The sequence below is a fragment of the Sciurus vulgaris genome, assembly GCF_902686455.1.
Source record: "Sciurus vulgaris genome assembly, chromosome: 1".
NCBI lineage: Eukaryota > Metazoa > Chordata > Mammalia > Rodentia > Sciuridae > Sciurus > Sciurus vulgaris.
The window spans coordinates 150,136,161-150,158,248 of NC_136461.1; the positions used below are offsets into that span (position 1 = coordinate 150,136,161).

A 22,088-nucleotide genomic window follows, 5' to 3' on the forward strand; every position below is an offset into this window, starting at 1 on the left:
CTGGGTATTAGCCATGGTTTTTCTTGAAATGAATCTCCTGAAGGTAAGATGACACTTTAGACACTATAAGATAATAACTAAGGTAACCACTAAGAAGACTATATAAGAAAACACATTCAAAAAATGCTCTAGACAGTGTAAATGGAGTTCTAAATAGAGGTCAAGTAACCCATAGGAAGACAAAAAAAGGAGAGGACAACTAGAAAAGTATAAAATAGCATACTTAAGCCCTAAATGCCAATAATTTCATTAAATGTAAATGATCTAAATATACCAATTAAAAGGAAGTTGGCAGTGTGGATTTTAAAAATGTGATACAACTATATGCTATTTACAACAAACTTATGTCAAACGATAGAAGCAGTTGAAAATAAAAGGATGGAGTAACTGATATATCATGCAAACATTAATCAAAAGAAAGCAGAAGTTCTCCTTCCAAATGATAACATGAGAAGATCCACAGACCCACTCCCCTACAATCATAATTGGTACAAATTAATTTTTCAAAAATATCAAAGTTTCTGAAAATGTCCTAAGGGAATCTGGCCAGTAAGGAAACATTTCCCTATGTAATAAAGAATTTGTCCTTTGTCCTCAGTTTCTGAGAGGTAGTTTCTAAATCCTTGAAATTATCAAGTGACAAGAATATCTTTGTAATTCCTGGTAGGCGACAAGAGACCACACAGAGTTTACATTAACAAGTTGACTCACAGTGGGCCCCTAGATAGTTCATCCTAATGAGAAGACTCAAATGGGGGATGGTCATTTCAGAAAGACCACATTTGAGTAAAAGCATTTGAATAAAAGGGATTTAGAGCACATGATATCAGCCTGATCTCCAAGAGCTTCAGGTTCATATCAATTTCATGGCCAAAGACATAATCGACAATGCATGCATAATAAAACCCCAATAAAAATACTCCAGACAACTTGAGAAGCTCAAGTGAGTTTCCCTGGTTAGCATTATTCTCTATATATTTTTACACATCCATGTGCTGTAACAGTGATGTGTCCTAACTCCATAAGAAGATAACACCAGAAAATTCATTTCACATACTCCCAGATTTCAACCAATGTGTCTCTTCCTGATTTGTATCCTCTTTGCTACAATAAACATGTCACTGTAAGTAAAGTACTTACCCAAGCTTTTTGATTGGTCTAGGAAGTTTTCAAACCTGATAAGAGTAGGAGGAACTCACAAATTTCTAACCTATTGATCAGAAATGAAGGCAGCCTTGGGAATCCCTAAGTTTTCCATCTGCTATCAGAGTAAGAGCAGTCTTGTGGAGCACTGTCTTTAACCTATGAAGTTTAGCTTAATTCCACATTTTATATGTGAAGGCATTGTACATTTATTTAAGAAAATCTAATAAATCTTGATCAGAACAGTGAAAGTGTGTGGAATTTCAGCCACAATCTGCTCCCTTCTTCCCCCATGTAGTTAAGAAGACTGGAGTTCTTTTTCTCCTCAACCTCCCATCAAGGAATATGAAATCTCACCACAGGGGTAGGCTACAAGAAGTTCTCATTTCTTGCAGTTCCAAGATGCAAGAGCTAAATTCCTGGTGTATGCAGCCAAGAAATTAGAGGGTCCGTTCTTCCATAAACAGCTATCACCCATACAATATTGACTCTACATAGGAACAGGAGGCTGAGAATACTTGAGCACTAATATCCTTCCCTTCAGCTTCTTCACAAGAGGGAGGTTCCACATCAGAAAAGGGAAGCCAAGAATATCAGAGACTACTTCCCTCACCTAACACCTTTATCACAAAGTAGGACATCACCATCACCCCAAGAGAAGTGGGGGGTCTTAAACTGTCTTAAAATTCCACTTTGGAGCAATGGCTCAGAAATTGTACCCAAGGGGAGAGGTAATCCATAAGAACAGAGAGTTCCAAAGATTTCCAAAAGAAAATTACATTGTTTGACAGAGTGTGGGAAAGTTCAAGTCTAAGGGCACTCGGGAAAACAGTGGAGATTTTGTGGGTAAGAAATTCATGAGTATGGTAGTTCAATTCGAGCAAAAGCTATACTATAAACCAAGTTTGTCAGAAACAACTTAAAAAGAGCTAAGAAAAATCCTCCTGAGGTCAGAACAAACTTCAAGGATTGACCTCAAAAGCTATCCCTCAAAGGGGCCCAAAATTAAGAGGATCAGACCAGAAACAATTTAAGTCTCACAAAAACAACACAGCATCTCCAGCAATTAGTGGAGCCTAACAGTTGCATGTAATACTAACAGAGGTAGAAATTCCAACAAAGAATAGAGAAGGGGCAAAAGAGCCTGCTAAATACAATGGCATCCCAGGTGACCATGCACATGCTCAGAAATCTGTCCTCTGTGAAGGAAACAGGCTCCACACTGTAAGAGAAATGGACTTCTCAAAAATAGCTCAGCTAAGTCATCAATCAAGTAGACAGACAACAACAAAAATAAGCCCAGGAAAGGGAGGGAAATCAGTATCCAGAGCTGTTACATTTTACCTCAAATGCTCAGTTTTCAACACAATATTCTGTAGCATCCAAAGAAACGCAAAAATGTGACAGATCACACAAAGTGACAGTGAGTGGGGGGAGCCAGAAATAAAAGCAGATGTCAATTATCCCCAAATTGATAAACAAGTTTAGCACAATTCCTATCAAAATCTCAGCAAGACACACTAAGACACATTATAATGAAAATGCCTAATGTGCAGAATAAGGATAGAATTTTAAAGGCTGTGAGAGAAAAATATCAGATTACATACAAGGGGAAAACAGTTCAGATCTCAACTGATTTCTCAACTCAGAGCCTCAAAGCTAGTAGGTCCTAGAATAATATATACCAAGTTCTGAAAGAAAATGGAAGCCAACCAAGAATTCTATAGCCAGCAAAATTAAGCTCCACATTTGAAGATGAAATAAAAACCTTAGATGGTAAACAAAAGTTAAAAGAATTCACAACTTGAAAGTCTTCACTACAGAACATTCCCAACAAATTATTCCATGAAGATGAAATGAAAAGAAAAAGTGAAAACCAGCAAAGGGAACAACTACACTAAAGGAATAGTTGATCAAAGGAGAAGCTAATTCAAATTAAAAACTAGAAATAAACCAAAATGACCAGGAATATAAATCATATCTCAATAAAAACCTTGAAAGTTAATGGCCTAAACTCATCAATCAAAAGACACAGACTGGCAGACTAGATTAAAAAACAAGATCCAAGCCAAGCATAGTGGTGCATGCCTGCAATTCTAGCAGCTGGAGAGGCTGAGGCAGGAGAATCTCAAGTTCAAAGCCAGACTCAGCAAAAGTGAGGTGTTAAACAACTCAGGAAGATCCTGTCTCTAAATAAAATATAAAATAAAACTGGGGATGTGGCTCAGTGGTCGAATACTCCCGAGTTCAATCCCTGGTACCAAAAAAAAAAAAAAAAAAAAAAGGACCCAACAATATGCTATCTTCAAGAGACTCAGTTCATAGGCAAAAACATTCACAGATGAAAAGGACAGACAAAAAAAAAAAAAAAAAGAACAACTATATCACTCACAAGCAGGGGTTTCTATCCTCATATCAGATAAAGTGGACTTCAAGTCAAAGTTAATCAGAAGGGACAAAGAAGGACATTTCATACTGCTTAAGGGAATTATACATCAATAAGACATAAAAATCATAAATATTTATGCCCCAAACAATGCAGCATCTACATATATCAAATAAACCCTTCTCAATTTTAAGAATCAAACAGACCACAACACGATAATACCGTGTGACTTTAACACACCTCTCTCACTACTGGACACATCTTTTAAGCAAAATTAAACAAAGAAACTATAGAACTAAATAATACAATCAATAATTCAAACTTAACAGACATGTATAGAATATTATATCCATCAATGAACAAATACACTTTCTCCTCAGCAGCACATGAATCCTTCTCTAAAACAGATCACATCTTATGCTACAAAGCAACTCTTAGCAAATACAAAAAAATAGAGATAATGTCCTGCATTCTGTCAGATCATAATGGAATGAAATTAGAAATCAAAGATAAAATTAAAAAGTAGAAGCTACTCTAACACTTGGAGACTAAATAATATGCTATTAAATGACAAATGGATAGCAGAAGAAATCAGAGGTGAAATAAAAAAATACTTAGAGGTAAATGAGAATAGTGATACAACATATCAAAATCTCTGGGACACTATGAAGGCATTGCTAAGAGGAAAGTTCATTGCATTGAGTTCATTCATTAAAAGAATAGAAAGTCAACAAATAAATGATCTAATATTATATTTCAAAGTCCTAGAAAAATAACAAATCAACACCAAAAGCAGAAGACAGGAAATAATTAAAATCAGAGCAGAAAAAAAAAAAAATCAATGATATTGAAACCAAAGAATCAATTAAAAAAACTGACCAAACAAAAAGTTGGTTCTTTGAAAAAATAAATAAAATTCACAAACCCTTAACCACATTAACAAAGAGAAAGAGAGAGAAAACTCAAATTATTAAAATTGGTGATGAAAAAGAAAGTATCACGATGGACATTACCTAAATACAGAAAATAATCACAAACTATTTTGAAAATTTATACTCCAATAAAATAGACAATCTTGAAGACATTGGCAAATATCTAGAGACATATGGCCTGCCTAAACTGAAACAGGACATACACAATTTAAACAGATCACTTTTAAGCAAGTTAAAAGAAGATGCCATCAAAAGCCTACCAATTCAGAACAGCCCAGGACCAGACAGATTTCTCAGCCAGATTCTCAGCCAAATTCTCCAAGACTTTGCAAGAAGAATTAATATCAATAACCCTTGAAGTGTTCCATGAAACAGGAATAGGAAGGAACCCTTCCAAACTCATTCCATGAAACTAGTATCACCCCGACACCAAAATCAAAGACACATCAAGCAAAGAATACTTCAGACTAATATCCCTGATGAACATATATGAAAAAATCCTGGCAAAATACATACAAAAACATAAAAAAGATAGCACACCACAATCAAGTGGGGTACATTCCAGGTATGCAAGTTTGGATCAACATACAGAAATCAATAAAACATAGTTCATCACATCAATAGACTTACTAAAGACAAAAATCATATGATCATCTCAGTGCATGCAGAACAAACATTTGAAAAAAATACAGCACACTTTCATGTTTAAAACTCTAGAAAAACTAGGGACAGTAGGAATATACCTCAACATTTTAAAGCTATATATGCTAAACCCAAGGCCAACATAATTCAAAATGGAGAAAAATTGAAAGCATTCCCTCTAAGAACTGGAACAAGACAAGGATGCCCTCTTTCACCAATTTTATTCAACATCATCCATGAAACTCTAGCCAGAGCAATTAGACAAAGGAAATTAAAGGGATACAACTAGGAAAAGAAGAACTCAAACCATCACTATTTGCTGATGACATGATTCTATATTTAGACTATCCAAAAAAATTCCACCAGAAAACTTCTAGAACTAATAAATGAATTCAGCAAAGTGGCAGGATATAAAATTAACACCCATAAATCAAATGCATTCCTATATATCAGTGATGAATCTACTGAAAGAGAAATTAGGAAAACTAATTAAACCCCATTCACAATAGCCTTAAAAAAATAAATAAAATACATAGGAATTAATCTAAAAAAGGAGGTGAAAGACCTCAATAATGAAAACTACAGACACTAAAGAAAGAAATTGAAGACCTTAGAAAATGGAAATACCTCCCAAGCTCCTGGACATGCAGAATTAATAAAGTCAAAATGGCTATACTACCAAAAACGTTATAGAGATTTAATGCAATTCCTATTAAAATGCCAATGATATTCTTCATAAAACTAGAAAAAGTGATCATGAAATTCATTTGGAAAAATAAGAGACCCAGAATAACTAAAGCAATCCTTATCAAGAAGAGTGAAACATGAGACATCACAATACCAAACATTAAACTGTACTACAGAGTCATAGTAACGAAAACGCATGGTACTGGCACCAAAACAGATGCTTACCCCAATGGTACAGAATAAAAGATACAGAGACAAACCCACTAAATAGTTATCTCATACTAGACAAAATCGACAAAAACATAGATCAGAGAAAAGATAGTCTTTTCAACAAATGGTGCTGGTAAAACTGGAAATCCATAGGCAGTAAAATGAAATTAAACCACTCTCAACCTGCACAAAACTCAACTCAAAGTGGATCAAGAACTTAGGCACTATGCCTAACAGATGAAAAAGTAGGCCCAAATCTCCACCATGTCAACTTAGGACCTGACTTCCTTAACAAGACTTCTAAAGCACAAGAAATAAAATCAAGAATCAATAAATGGGGTGGTATCAAACTAAAAAACTTCTTCACAGCAAAGGAAACAAATCAAGAAAGTGAAGAGAGAGTCTACAGAATGGGAGAAAATCTTTGCCACCTGCACCTCTGAGCATTAATCTCCATGATATATAAAGAACTCAAAAAACAAAACACCAAAAAAACAAATAACCCAATCAATAAATGGGCTAAGGAACTGAAGAGACACTTCACAGAAGTAATACAAAGTCAACAAACATATGAAACAATGTTCAACATCTCTATCAATTAGAGAAATGCAAATCAAAACTACCCTAAGATTCCATCTCACCCTAATTAGAATGGCAATTATCAAAAATACAAGCAACAATAAATGTTTGTGAAGATGTGGGGGGAAAGGTACACTCATACATTGCTGGTGGGAATGCTATTTTCGTTACTGCTCTGGAAAGCAGTACGGAGAGTTCTAAGAAAACTTGGACTGGAACCACCATTTGACCCGCTATCCCACTCCTTGTTTTACATCCAAAGGACTTAAAATCAGCATACTCTATGATGCAGCCATGTCAATGTTTATGGCTGCTCAATTCACAATAGCTAAACTATGGAACCAACCTTGGTGTCCTTCAACAGATGAATGGATAAAGAAAATGTGGTGAATATACACAATGGAATATTACTCTGCCTTAAAGAACAATGCAATTATGACAATTACTAGTAAATGGATGGAACTGGAGAATATCATGCTAAACGAAATAAGCCAATCCCAAAGAACTAAAGGTCAAAAGTTTCCTCCGATATGTGGATGCTAATTCACAATAAGGGGTGGGGGCCAAGGGAAGAACAGAGGTACTTTGGATTCGACAGAGGGGAATGAGGGGAATGAAGGGAAGGGAGGGAGTATGGGGGTAGGAAGGATAGTAGACTGAATCAGTCATTATTACCCTATATGCATATACAATTACATGGCCAGTGTAATTCTACATCATGTACAACCAGAAGACTGAAAAATTATATTCCATTTATGTATGATGTGTCAAAATGCATTCTACTGTCATATATAACTACTCAGAACAAAGAAAAAATCTCAGCAAGATTTTTTTGTAGAGGCAAAATTACTTTAAAATTTTATATGGAAATGCAAAGGATGTACAATACCTAAACCAATTTTATAAAAAGAATAAAGTAGGTGCCTGCTTGGCACCACACAAGAGAGGATGCCAGGGGACGTGGAGCCGCAAGAGGCACGTGGCCCCAGCCAGCTCGGTCTCCGGTGTTAGCGCTGCGGCTGTGGCTATGGCTGTCACTCCATGCCACTAACCCGCCCTCAGGAGTGCAGGCGGGGAGGTAAGGTGGAGTGATAGGGAAGATGTGGATTCTTCTGTGGGATCAGAGGGCACACCTATTGTAATCAGAAAACTCCAAGTATAACAGCAGGGATGGATGAACAGGCTCTTTTAGGGCTAAATCCAAATGCTGATTCAGACTTTAGACGAAGGGCCCTGGCCCATTTTGAGCAGTTAAAGATATCCCCAGATGCCTGGCAGGTGCGTGCAGAAGCTCCAGCACAAAGGACTTACAGTGATGATCACATCAAGTTTTTCTGCTTTCAAGTATTAGAACATCAAGTTAAATACAAACATTCAGAACTAACCACTGTTCAACAACAACTAATTAAGGAGACACTCATATCTTGGCTTCAAGTTCAGATGTTGAATCCCCAACCAGAGAAGACCTTTATACAAATTAAGCAGCCCAAGTCTTCGCCGTGCTTTTTGTAACAGAATATCTCACTAAATGGCCCAACATTTTTTTGTTTGTAGTTTTTTTGTTTTTTTTTTTAATTTTGTTTTTTGTTTTTTACATTCTCTCAGTAATAGACCTAAATCCAAGGGGAGTAGATCTGTACCTCCAAATCCTCATGGCTATTGATTCAGAGCTGGTAGATAGTGATGTGGTTCATACATTAGAGGAGGTTCATAGGAATACTCTAATAAAAGATACCAAGAAGGAGCAGTGCATTCTAAGTCTATGGTACCAAATCTTACAAAATTATCAGCATGTTAATTCAGAAGTGACATGTCAGTGCCTTGAAGTAGTTGGGGCTTATGTCTCTTGGATAGACATATCCCTTATAGCCAGTGATAGGTTTATAAATATGCTGCTAGGTCATATGTCAATAGAAGTTCTATAAGAAGAAGCATGTGACTTTTTATTTGAAATTGTAAATAAAGGAATGCACCCTGTTGAAAAAATGAAGCTAGTAGAATCCTTGTGTCAAGTATTACAGACTGCTGGTTTTCTTAGCATTGACCAGGAAGAAGATGTGGACTTCCTGATCAGATTTTCTAACCTGGTAAATGGAATGGGATAGTCATTGATAGTTAGCTGGAGTAAATTAATTAAGAATGGGGATATCAAGAATGCACAAGAGGCACTACAAGCTATAGAAACAAAAGTGGTGCTTATGTTGCAGCTACTAATTCATGAGGATAATGACATCTCTAACTTTATTGGGTTTTGTTATGATTACCTTCATATTTTAAAACAGCTTACAGTGCTCTCAGATCAGCAAAAAGCTAATGCAGAGGCAATCATATTGGCTGTTATGAAAAAATTGACTTATCATGAAGAATATAACTTTGAAAATGAAGGTGAAGATGAAGCCATGTTTGTAGAGTATAGAAAACAACTGAAGTTATTGTTGGACAGACTTGCTCAAGTTTTACCAGAGTTACTGCTGGCTTCTGTTTGCCATTTTTAGTTCTATCCTGCAGAACTGGCAGACCACACAGTTTAGGGAAGTTGAAGTAGCAATAAGATTGCTGTAATATGTTGGCAGAACTCTTCCAGTGTCTCATGGTGCTCACTCCTAAGGTCATGTTTCAAAAGCTAGTGCTTTGAAGGATATAATGCGAACTTGGGTAACATCAGGAGTCAGCATACATTGGTGACACTGGAGTTCTTTGAAACTGTTGTTAGATATGAAAAGTTTTTCACAGTTGAACCTCAATACATTCCATGTGTATTTATGGCTTCCTTAGATCACAGGGGTCTGTGGCATTCCAGTGCTAAAATTCAGAGCAGAACTGCTTCCCTGTTTTCTAGATTTGTCGACTCTCTCAATGAACAAATGAATCCTTTCATTGAAGATATTTTGAATAGAATACAATATTTATTAGCCCTTTCTCCACCTGAGAATGGTCATCTGTCCTTGTTGAGCAGTGATGATTAACTATTTATTTATGAGACAGCTGGAGTGCTGATTGTTAATAGTGAATACCCAGCAGAAAGAAAGCAAGCCTTAATGAGGAATCTATTGACTCCACTAATGGAGAAGTTTAAATTCTGTTAGAAAAATTGATGCTGGCACAAGATGAAGAAAGGCAGGCATCTCTAACTGACTGTCTCAACCATGCTGTTGGATTTGCCAGTTGAACCAGCAAAGCTTTCAGCAACAAGCAGACTGTGAAACAGTGTGCTGCTCTGAAGTTTATCTAGACGATTTACAGTCATTCTTGCCAATAAGAAAAGACGTTCTCAGAAGTGGAGTTCACACTTTCCTTCATCGAATGATTATTTGCCTAGAGGAAGAAGTTCCTCCATTTATCCCATCTGCCTCAGAACACATGCTCAAAGACTCTGAAGCAAAAGACCTCCAGGAGTTAGTTCATTCCTCTTATCAAACAGATTACAGCCAAAATTAAAATGCAGGTATCCCCATTTTTACAACAGATGTTCATGCCGTTGCTCCATGCAATTTTTAAAGTGCTGCTGTGACCTGCTGAAGAGAACGACCAGTCTGCTGCTTTAGAGAAGCAAATGTTGCAGAGAAGTTACTTCGCTTTCCTTCAAACAGTCGCAGGCAGCAGAATGAACAAAGTTATAGCAAATCAAGGTGCAGAAAATGTAGAAAGAGTGCTTATTATCATCATCCAAGGAGCAGTTGAATATACAGATCCAACTGCTCAGAACACGTTTTATCATCCTCTCAAAGTTGGTAGAACTCTGGGGAGGTAAAGATGGACCAGTGGGATTTTCTGATTTTGTCTATAAACATACTGTCTCTGCATGTTTCCTAGCACCTTTAAAACAAACCTTTGACCTGGATGATGCACAAACAGTATTGGCTCTCTCTGAGTGTGCTGTGAAACTGAAAACCATTCACCTCAAATGGGGCCCAGAATGTGTTCAGTATCTTCAACAAGAATACCTGCCGTCCTTGCAAGTAGCTCCAGAAATAATTCAGGAGTCAAGCACTTCAGTAGCCAGATGCTAAAGTTTTTAAAAATTACTTAAAGGTGTTCTTTCAGATAGCAAAGCCCTAAGGACTGGATTTACCTTTGCCTACTTCATGATCAGGAATTCTAGTTAATAATTTATAAAGAAGCAATTTTTGTGTGCCATTCATATTGTCTTTCTAACATTGTTTTGAGCTTACTGCATATATGATTTAGAATTTTTCTGTAAAATAGGTGTAATTTTCCCTACACACAGGTATGTGACAACAAGAGAAGTTGCTTGCATGCCAGCTCAAATTGTTCTACATAAAAATGCTGTTAAAAGCAGAGTTATGCCTTTTATCTTAATTTTTTTTCTTTATTTGAAACTTAAGTTCTTTCTTTATAAAGACCATAGCAGTGGAAACAGTGTAATTTTCTTAAAAATTGATGAATACAAAATGTTTAAAAATTTTAGTTTTCTTTATGTGTGCAGACACATAAAAGTATGGGGACATAAAAGTATGGGCGGAATACATCAATCAAAACTAATTTTTTGTAGATAGCCATTATGTTTCTTTAAACTGTTTCAATACCAATGTAAAATCTACAAGAGAATGGGTTCATAAATTGATTGACTGAAAAGTAGGTGCCAGTGTTATACATTTTTTATAAAATAAAAAAATAAATTTTATGTAGTGAAATCTAAAAAAAAAAAAAAAGAATAAAGTAGGAGTAATTGGTGGACCAGTAATCAAAACTGGTATTGACAAAGGTATAAACACATATTCACTGATAAAGAACAGAGAACTCAGAATTAAATTCATAAAAGTACATCCAAGTGACTTTTCACAAAAATATAAAACCAGTTCAGCAGAGGAAAGACAACCTTTTCAACAAATAGAACAGATGGACAACCAAGGAGGGGGGCAAATCTTAATCTAAGCCTTGCACTTTATACAAAAATTATCTCAAAATGGACTGCTAATTTAAATGTAGAATTATAAAATTTTTAGGGAAAAAACAGAACTCTTTGGGATCTAGGGTTAGAGAAAGAGATCTAAGACTTGACATTGAAAACACACTAACGAAAAAAAAATAAGCAGGATCTAACAAAATCAAATTTTTTCCTGTGCAAAAGACCCTGCACAGAAACCACATGAAAATACAAGCTGTAGATTAGGAGATAATATTTGCATACCACAGATCCATTTAACGATTAGTATCAATAATGTACAAAGAAACCTGAAGTCACACTTGTAAATCATCATCATCATCATCATCATCTAAATAGAAAATGGACAGAAGACATGGAGACATTTCACCAAAGAGGATTTATAGTTGGCAAATAAGCACATGAAAAGATTCTCAGTAACATTAAATTTCAACACCATTAGCCAAAAGAGAAATGCAAGAGTAAAACCACAATGAGATATCACTGAACACCTATCAGAAAACCCAAAATGAAGAATTGCTGGCTAAACTAAATACCAACTCCTGGATTTAGAGAACCTGGATCACTTAGGCACTGCTGGTAAGAATGAAACATGGTACTCCGGGAAACTGTGACATTTTCTATAGAAAGCAAACACATAACTACCATACAACCAAGCAATTGCACACATGGGCATCTACAACACAGAAACAAAAAGATTCACAAGAAAAATCTGTACAAGAATATCAGTACTGCAGTTTTATTTGCAATATCTAAAAATTGAAAACAAACATATCCTTCAATGAGTGAATGGTTAGACTACCCCATACGATAGAATACTACTTAAAAATTAAAAAAGAATAATAATTGCCACATTCAATAATCTGGATGAAATCTTCAGTGAATTATGCTAACTGGAAAAAAAATCAATCCCAAAAGTTTACATACTACTACATAACACCATTTTTAAATAGTATACTGTATAGTTTTTAAGATGTTATTGTAAGTAAACGAGGCAAAAAATACACAGAATATCTTTGTATTAATTCTTACAACTGATATAAATCTATAATTATCTCAAAATTAAAAAGCTTAAAGAGAATAGGAAGCTCCGCCTTATTCCCCCATAAAAACAGATTGAAAAATGATAAACAAACTAAAACACCTTTATGAGAATTCCAGAATCTAGTTAAGAAGCTGCAGTACAGCAGGTAGACATGAAGTCAAGAATAGTCACATTGAAAGAGGTAAAAACAATAATTTCACTTTACCCACACACCCCCCCCCCCGAGTCAACACAGTTCAGTGCTTGGAGAGAATATTTCAGATCACAACTTCTCCCTTAGGTAGACAAGAGTGGAGTGTGCATCCAATGTTCTAGATTTTAAGTCCAAGAGACTTGTTTTTTGTCTCACCTCACTTGGAATGCTCACAAAACCAGTATAATTTGGTTACCAGAGGGCTGCAGAGAGGAAAGAAAAGCAGGGAGCAGTTTGCTGTGGTTGGCACAGCTCAGCAGATCAAGAGAAGACAAACAACTTGAGGTTTCTCTCTGGAGGGAGGGAGAGAAATGAAATATGCATTCTCCATTGTGGCTCTAAGGAGGGCGTCCTGAGGGACTACTATCTACCTACCCTGAACTGGGGTGCTGATAAATGTGTATAGTTGGATAGCTGGTTGGTAACTGAGAATGGTGGAAATGGGATCAGCTTGCTGCTATAGAATCAGACAACCTACAGACATCAAAGGGAGCAAGAGATTACAACCTCCTGAAAAAGAAACTGGCAAGCCTCTCTAATTAGAATATTATATGCATGGGCCATGAGAAATCAGTCCTTCCCAAAAGGTTTCAGAGTTCTCCAGAATCTTACCCAGGCTGATTGCTGATGGTCATCCCCTGCATAAAGTTGCTTCATAAAGACTGGGTGAGGTAGCTGTTTTTTCAAATGAGATGTTCCCAACACAAAGTTAGAGACACATAAAGAAACAGGGCAACATGGCTCAAAGAACCAATCTCCAAAAACTGATCCTAAAGAAATGGAAGCCCATAATCTTTGACAAGGGTGTCTAGACTACCCAATGGTGAACGGAAGTTCTCTCAACAAACAAGTCTGGGAAAATTGGACATCTACAAGCAAAAGAATGCAACTGTACACTTTTCTTACAACATACATAAAAATTAACTAAATATCTGAACATAAGACCTTAAACTATAAAACTCCTAGAAGAAACACATGGGAAAAGCTATATGACACTGGTCTTGGCAATAATTTCTTGAGAATTACACCAAAAACAGGCTGTAAGACAACAGGCCAACAGGACTACATAAAAACTAAAAAGCTTCTGCATGGCAAAAGCAACAATCAACAGGTTTAAAAATGCAACCTCTACAATGAGAGAAAATATTTGTAAACCAAATATCTGACAAGGGTTTAATCTCCAAAATATATAAGGAACTCTTACAATAGGAAAAAATACACACACACACACAACCCTGGACTTGAATAGACATTTCTTTAAAGAAGACATACAAATAGCAAACAGATATAAGAAAAGATGCTCATCATCACTAATTATTAGAGAAATGCAAATCAAAACCACAATGGGATATCAGCTCACACCTTTGAAGATGGCCATTGTTTAAAAAAACAGAAAGAAAGAAAAGAACAAGTGTTAGCAAGGATGTGGAGTAATTTTTAACAATTATGAACTACTGATGAAAATGCAAAATGGTGTGTAGTAACTACAAAAAACAATATGGAGGTTTCTCCCAAAATTAAAAATAAACCAAAATTTAAAATAAAAATATTAAAACTATTTAATTTTAATAAATTAAAAATTATTATAAATAATAATTCTACAATCCCACAGTTGAGTATTTACCCAAAAGAATTGAAAATAATATCTAGAAAAGATATTTGTACTTTGGTATTCATTGCAGCATTGCTCACAATAGCCAGGAGGTAAAAACCACCTAAAATCCACCAAGAGATGAGAGGATAAAAAATGTGGTATACCTATACAACAGAATACTTTAAAAAAAAAAAAAAAAAAGAAGGAAATTCTGTCATATGTTACATCATAGATGAACCTTGAGGACGTTATGCTAAGTAATATAAGTCACCGAAGGACAAATACTGCATGATTATACTTATAGGATGTATCTAAATTAGACAAATTCATAGAAATAGGAGGTACAATGGTGCTTGACAGGCGATAAGTGAGAAATGAGAACTTTCTATCCAGCGGGTAGAGGATCAGTCATTCAAGATGAAAAAGTTCTATAAATCTGCTTACAACATTGTGCTTATAGTTAGCCATTCTGTACTGTTCACTTTTAAATGTATCAAGCAGGTATAACCTATGTTTATTTACCACAATGCAAAATAATACAATTAATTTTTAAGTGGTAAAAAGAAGGTCTGACATTTAATATTAGAACAAAACATGACAAAGTCAAAGTAAAGACAACAGTACAGTGGTAAATGCACTAGACTGGAGCCCAGTTATATGGGTTCAAGTTGGGACAGCAGAGAGCCTTTTTATCCTGCTTTCTTCATCTGTAAAATGAATTAGACTAGAGGAACTTTAAAATCTCTTTCAGCTCTAATAGTCTATGAATCATCCTAACACAAACCAGAAAGGTTGGAATAAAAGACTACACTTGAATAACATCACCCCAAAAGCCTGTTGAGTGTTTTTAGAAATGGACTATTACTAAAGTTTTCTAAGTCTTAAGGAAAATCAAGTAATACAGATGTCTGTTCCACTGATGTAATAATAGTTAAAACAAACATTTCACATAGTTTCTCAGCCATTTAGTGTTTTTACATGATTCACCCAAATATCAATGTGGTATCTGAAACAATAGTTTGGACATTTTCCATGTTATAAAACATTCTAAGTGTTCTTTTTTTAAAGATTCTGGTACATGATGTATAAAACATTATTTCAAAACATGCACACTTAGTTTTAGTGGAATTTCTCAAAAACATTATTTTTTCTTAATTTTCAGCAAGTACTATGTCTAGAAATAAATGTGCTATCTAGTAGCAAATGCACAGACCTTGGAATCAGAGGGCATGATTTCAAGTCTTCACTACCTTCTGTCTTTGGAGAAACTATAAAAATACCTGCACTTCAATTTTTCGATTTGTAAGATGAGAGGCTGGATATTACTCAGCTCAAATTTTTCACACTTAGGACCTCTTATGGTGTTGGTGGTATTTTTTTGTTTGTTTTTTTTTTTTTTTTTGCTTCATACTAAGGATTTAACCGAGGGGTGCTTTACCACTGAGCTACATCCTCAACCCTTTTTATTTTGAGATAGGGTCTCACTAAGTTGCTTAAAACCTTGCTAAGTTGCTGAGGCAGGCCTTGAACTTGCAATCCTCTTGCCTCAGCCTCCCAAGGTGCTGAGATTACAGGTGTGAGCCACTGTGCCTGGTTGTTATATTCTTTTATGAAGACCTTGTTTCAAGGATCTTTCAGACAACCTTGCTTTATTAAGTAATAAATCATCTTCTAAAGACTGCCAACATGAGATTCAGAATATCTTGAAATATGAATTCAGGTTAAAATTTTGACCCGAAACAAATTTGCTAAGAATAAATGTATTTATTTTATTTAGTTGTTGAACTACAAATAATGCCACTCATAATTATATTGAGTCCAGCAACACCAAGCTGAGAATCTCAGATCTAAGTATTATCTAAATTCTAAGGATTCTATTTTCAACAATTTTGGGGGAACTAATTGTTATACATTATAAATTCCTTATGAGATCACCAAAACAGCAAGAAAGAAGTGAAAACACATTCTAGTTCTTTTATTTGTTCAAATACTGAAAACCAACATCAGGTACTATGCTATATGATTTTTTTAATTAAAAGTAAATGATAACTTTTTTCAAATAACACTTGTTTCACTTTTTAAAAAGTTTTCCCTCTTTCTTTTTTAAGGTAGTGGGAATGGCAGTACTTATCCCTATTTATTTTACGGATTGTCTACATTTCCAAGAAGCAATATCAAAACTACTTAAATCACTAACAATTAAAAATAGTACAATGTAGTCAATAAGTACTTTCTTAATAAATGAAAGAATGAATGATGCATTCATAACACATGTAAGCTTTAGGGACACTGTCACCACTGTCTTCCAAACCTCAACAGCCTTCAAATATACAGTTCCCTATGGATTCTCTTGGTATATCATAGTCAACACTTGGACTTCTCATACTTCTTAGTTTTGATGTTGAGGGGATTTGGATGCGGGGGCGGGGGGGGGGGGGTGCTAGGGATGGAACCCAGAGCCTTGTGCATGTTAGGCAATCACAGTACCATTGAGAACTACTGGGCAGCGCTATAATCAGCCCTCAAGGAGATGGTTATCTTTTTAATTACTTGTACTCTGAGTAGTGTGTGCAAGAAGATCATGGACCAAGCAGGTCTTCATTTACATTTGTTTAAACAGTTTTAAATTAACACATATTAAAACACAATAAAGACTCAATGACAAAAACTGTGCATGAATAAACAGTCACACAAAAGAGAAAAGAAAGCCCAGAATGAAACCAAATTCATACAGGATCTTAGTATATGGCATCAGAGAAGTATCAAAGCAGTGGGAAATAAAGTTAGATCCATACTTTCAGTATAAATCCTAAATGTATCACAGATTTAAATTTCCAGAAGATAATTAAAAATGTTATTATATAGTATCAGATTGGGGAAGATATTATTAATTATGCCAAGATTACAGATACTAGAAAAGAAAAACTATTTTAAAAAGGTCATTAAAATACATTAAACATACATACATATACTTAGAACACTAAACTTTAAAAGGAAATTCCATTATAAACAAAAAGTCTGCTAAGTCATATCATAAAGACATATAGACACATAAAGTCCTATCAAGTAAAAATATAAAATACCAATGATCTAATTTTTAAATGGAAATAGATATGATCATATTTTTAATAGAAAAGGCTCATAAATGTACAAAAAATGCTCAGTCTTATTCTTAACAGGAGAAATTCAAAATAAAACTACAGGAATGCTCAATTTCAACTATCAGATTGGCAAAAATCCAGAAGTTTGACAGCACACTGAGGCTGCAGAAAAACAGAAAATCTGATATATGATGGTAAGAATGTAAATTGGTAAGTGTTATTTAGGGTAGTATGGCAACATTTATCAAATTTAAGTTATACATACTTTAAAGATACATTTTTATTTTTAATTGAAATAGTAAATGTACTTTTATTTAATGGATACATGGTGACATTTCAATACATTTATACAATATATAATGATAAGATCAGGGTAACTAATATAATTCACCTGAGACATATCATTTCTTTGTGCTAGAAACATTCAAAATCCTCTCTATTAGCTATTTTGAAATATTCCCTTAACTATTGTCAAACAGTTAATCCTACCATACTGCAGAACATTAGGAGTTACTCTTCTTAACCAACTATAGGCCTGCACTGGTTAACCATTCCCTCTCCATTCCTCTCTCCCCCACACCTTCCCAGGCTCTGGTAACCACTTTCCTATTCTCCATTTCATTGAGATCAATATGTTTTTGTTTGTTTTGCATGTTTTGTTTGTATTTGCTTCTGTTTTTAACTGCTTTGTTGATAGTATTCCAAAAGTCACAAGAGTAGAACAAGGTTAAGCAAAATACAAATTTGTTCTTACAAAATTCAAAATCTGCACCCCTGGATATGTTTGCCAGAAATTTCAAATACAAAATCTGAAACAGATTTATCAATTCTCTGCTTTGTACATGTGAAGAATCAAGATATTTTTCTCAGTAGTACAATTGTTTGATCACTAAAATTCAGAGTTAGAGATGAGTGAATCAGTGAACTGTGGTTCTCTTAACAAAAAAAGTCAACTTTTTTTTTATCTTTCACATGTAAGTAAGAATATGTTGTATTCGTCTTTCCGTGCCTGACTTATATCACTCAACATAATACCCTCCAATTCAATCCATGTATTTGCAAATGACAGAATCTAGTTCTTTTTATGGCTGAATAATATTCCACTGTGTGTATGTGTGTGTGTATCATATTTTCTTTATCCATTCATTATTGAACACCTGAGTTTAAGTGTAGAATTAACTCTGCTTCCCTAGCTGTTTAATATTTAATATTTACATTTAGCTTGGTTTTGAAGAAGGAAATACTCAGGTTCTGAGAAGCCCTCAATTGCAGGGAACTGTGGGGGCCTCGAGGAGCTGAGAGCGGTCCCTACTGATAGTCAGCAAGAAAGCAGGGACCTCAGATTCTTAAACATAAAGAACCGAATTCTACCAAAAAACACATGAGCTTACACAAGAACCCAGAACTCCAGAAAAGAAATGCAGCCTGGATGACACTGTGATTGGGAGACTTGTAAGTCCTTGAGCAGAGGACCCAGTTAAGCCACGTCTGAACTGCTGACTAAGGAACTGAGAGATAATAAATGTTTTAAATTGTTAACTATGTGGCAATTTGTTACACAGCAAGAGTGAGTCAATATACTATCCAAAGTTTCTAGTCCTTGTCTGCTCTAGGTTGTTATTTTCTTACTGGCTTCTAACCAACATTTTACTACTACTTCTTTTTTTTTCTTTATTGATTCTTTTTAGTTATACATGATTTTTTTACTTTTAACCAACCAACCAACATACAAATATTGCAGTAAGTACTGGATCCATTAAGCTCATTTTTGCTTTTTGGGCATCTCCAGAAAGGGTTTCAACAGAAAAAGTCAGTTTATTGTCCTATCTCCAAGGTCCCCGTTTTGATTTTGAAGATCATCCTTGATTCTATGTGATGAGTGAATTGGCAAGAGCAGCAGCAGGGAGATCAGTTAGAGCCTACTATGGAAGACCAGGTGAGAGATGATAGTGACTGAACTAGGGCATGGCAAGGACACTGGAGAGAAGCAGATGGATTTGAGGGAAGGTAACAGAAGTGACCCTAAACTAGGTATCACTAGGTAGTGATTATAGATAATCACTGTCAATATCAATATTAGCCAGGTAATATTTTAGCATATTTTCTTTATCTTAATGCATATATTTATAATGGCATATTTTTAGAGAACTGGAATGACATTTTATTTTAATTTTATGTTTTGACTCATTACCCTTACCTTGTTATGACCATTTATCTAAAGCAATAAATATCGTTTAAAAACAAATAAATCTAGTCAGGCTAGTGCATGTCAGGTTAAAATTTGTGCCTATGTTTTAAATATATTTGATTTTTTTAATTATAAAACCAGTAGTTCTTCCCTTACCTTTTAATTAAGCTTTAAAAAGAAATGGGTCTGAGTATTATAATACTTAGGTAAATGCCCTTCAAAAAAGAAACACTAATTCACAATGCTATCAGCAGTCTAAGTATCTATTTCCCCAACACGTAGAATTATCATTTTTAAATACCTGAAATTTTTATGGATCAGAAATTGCATAATATTTATTTTTACTCTGAACTGAACATTCACTATTGCTGAGAATTTTTCATTATTATCTGTTCTTTTTTCAATCAGGGCACTGTTGTTTTTTTAATCAACTTACATGTATCATCTGTAAATATTTAACTGTTGCTATATATTCACAAGTTACACTTTCTATTTGTCATTTGATTTCTTCTTTTTATGCTGTTCTCTGAATCCAGTTTTAGTTTTCATGATCTAAACTCATCGTTTTTTTTCTTTTGTCATTTCGCCCTTTGCTCTTATGCTTAAAAACACTCTCATACTACAATGAAAAAGACATCCTTAAACTGTTTATATGGTTGCTTTAAAAAAAACTGTTATCTGAAATCATTTATGTATATAAAAATATGAATCAAGAAGATTTTAAAATCATGAAAATTTAAACTCCGAACTTTAGTAATTTGAGTTTTCTCTTTCTCTTTGTTAGTGTGGCTAAGGGTTTATCAATTTTGTTTATGTTTTCAAAGAACCAACTATTTATTTTGTTTATTTTTTCGATTGTTTCCTTTGTTTCAATTTTGTGGATTTCAGCTCTGATTTTAACTATTTCCTGTCTTCTACTACTTTTGGTGTTGGTCTGCTCTTCCTTTTCTAGGGCTTTGAGCTGTAGTGTTAAGTCGTTTATTTGATTTTTACTTCTTTTGTTGAATGCGCTCCATGAGATGAATCTTCCTCTCAGTACTGCTTTCATAGTGTCCCAGAGATTTTGATATGATGTGTCTTTGTTCTCGTTTACTTCTAAGAATTTTTTTATTTCCCTCCTGATGTCTTCTGTTATCCATTCATCATATAATAGCGTATTATTTAATCTCCAGGTATTGGAGAAGTTTCTCTTTTTTATTCTGTCATTTATTGCTAATTTTAATCCATTATGATCTGATAGAGTACAAGGTAGTATCTCTATCTTCTTGTATTTGCTAACAATAGCTTCATGATATAAACTATGGTCTATTTTAGAGAAGGATCCATGTGCTGCTGAGAAGAAAGTATATTCGTTCTTTGTTGGATAGTATATTCAATATATGTCCGTTAAGTCTAAATTGTTGATTGTGTTATTTAGATCTATGGTTTCTTTATTCAATTTTTGTTTGGGAGATCTGTCCAGTGGTGAGAGAGGTGTGTTAAAATCGCCTAGTATTATTGTGTTGTGGTCTATTTGATTTCTGAAATTGAGAAGGATTTGTTTGATGTACATGAATGAGTCAATGTTCGGGGCATTGATATTTATGATTGTTATGTCTGGCTGATTTATGCTTCTCTTAAGCAGTATGGAATGTCCTTTTTTATCCCTTCTGACTAGTTTTGGCTTGAAGTCCTCATTATCTGAAATGAGAATGGATATTCCAGCTTTTTTGCTGAGTCCATGTGCATGGTATGTTTTTTCCCATCGTTTCACCTTTAGTCTATGGGTATCTCTTTCTATGAGATGAGTCTCTTGCAGGCAGCATATTGTTGGATTTTTCTTTTTAATCCAGTCTGCCAGTCTATGTCTTTTGATTGATGAATTCAGGCCATTAACATTCAGGGTTATTATTGTGATATGATTTGTATTCCCAGTCATTTGATTCAATTTTTGGTTTTTGACATGATTTGGTTTCTCCTTTACTTGGCTATTCCTTTAGGCTAGTTCCTCCCGTTGCTAATTTGCATCATTGTTTTTCATCTCTTCCTCATGGAATATTTTGCTAAGAATGTTACTAAATTCGGAATGAATAAAGAAATATCATTTCAGATACGAGTGAAAAACAAAACATAATGAGAAGCTATTTTGAAAATCTATACTCCAACAAAATAGAAAGCCTTGAAGATATATATCAACAAGTTTCTAGAGACATACAAATTGCCTAAACTGAACCAGGAGGACATACACAACTTAAATAGATCAATTTCAAGCAATGAAATAGAAGAGGTCATCAAAAGCCTACCAACAAAGAAAAGTCCGGGACCAGATGGGTTCTCAGCCGAGTTCTACAAAACCTCTAAAGAAGAGTTCATTCCAATACTCCTCAAAGTATTCCATGAAATAGAAGAGGAGGGAACCCTCCCAAACTCATTCTATGAAGCCAATATTACCCTGATACCTAAACCAGACAGAGACACATCGAGGAAAGAAAATTTCAGACCA

At 34.7% G+C, this 22,088-nt stretch overlaps 1 protein-coding gene and 1 pseudogene across 17 annotated transcripts in view; one reads left to right on the plus strand and one right to left on the minus strand.

Annotated features, from left to right (window-relative positions):
* The window catches only part of STAU2 (staufen double-stranded RNA binding protein 2), a 344,586-nt gene that overhangs the window by 146,360 nt on the left and 176,138 nt on the right, over positions 1 to 22,088 (minus strand). The window lies entirely within an intron of this gene.
* LOC306666511 (exportin-T-like) lies at positions 4,901 to 11,268 on the plus strand (annotated as a pseudogene). Its single transcript has one exon. The product of its transcript is annotated as an exportin-T-like (transcript).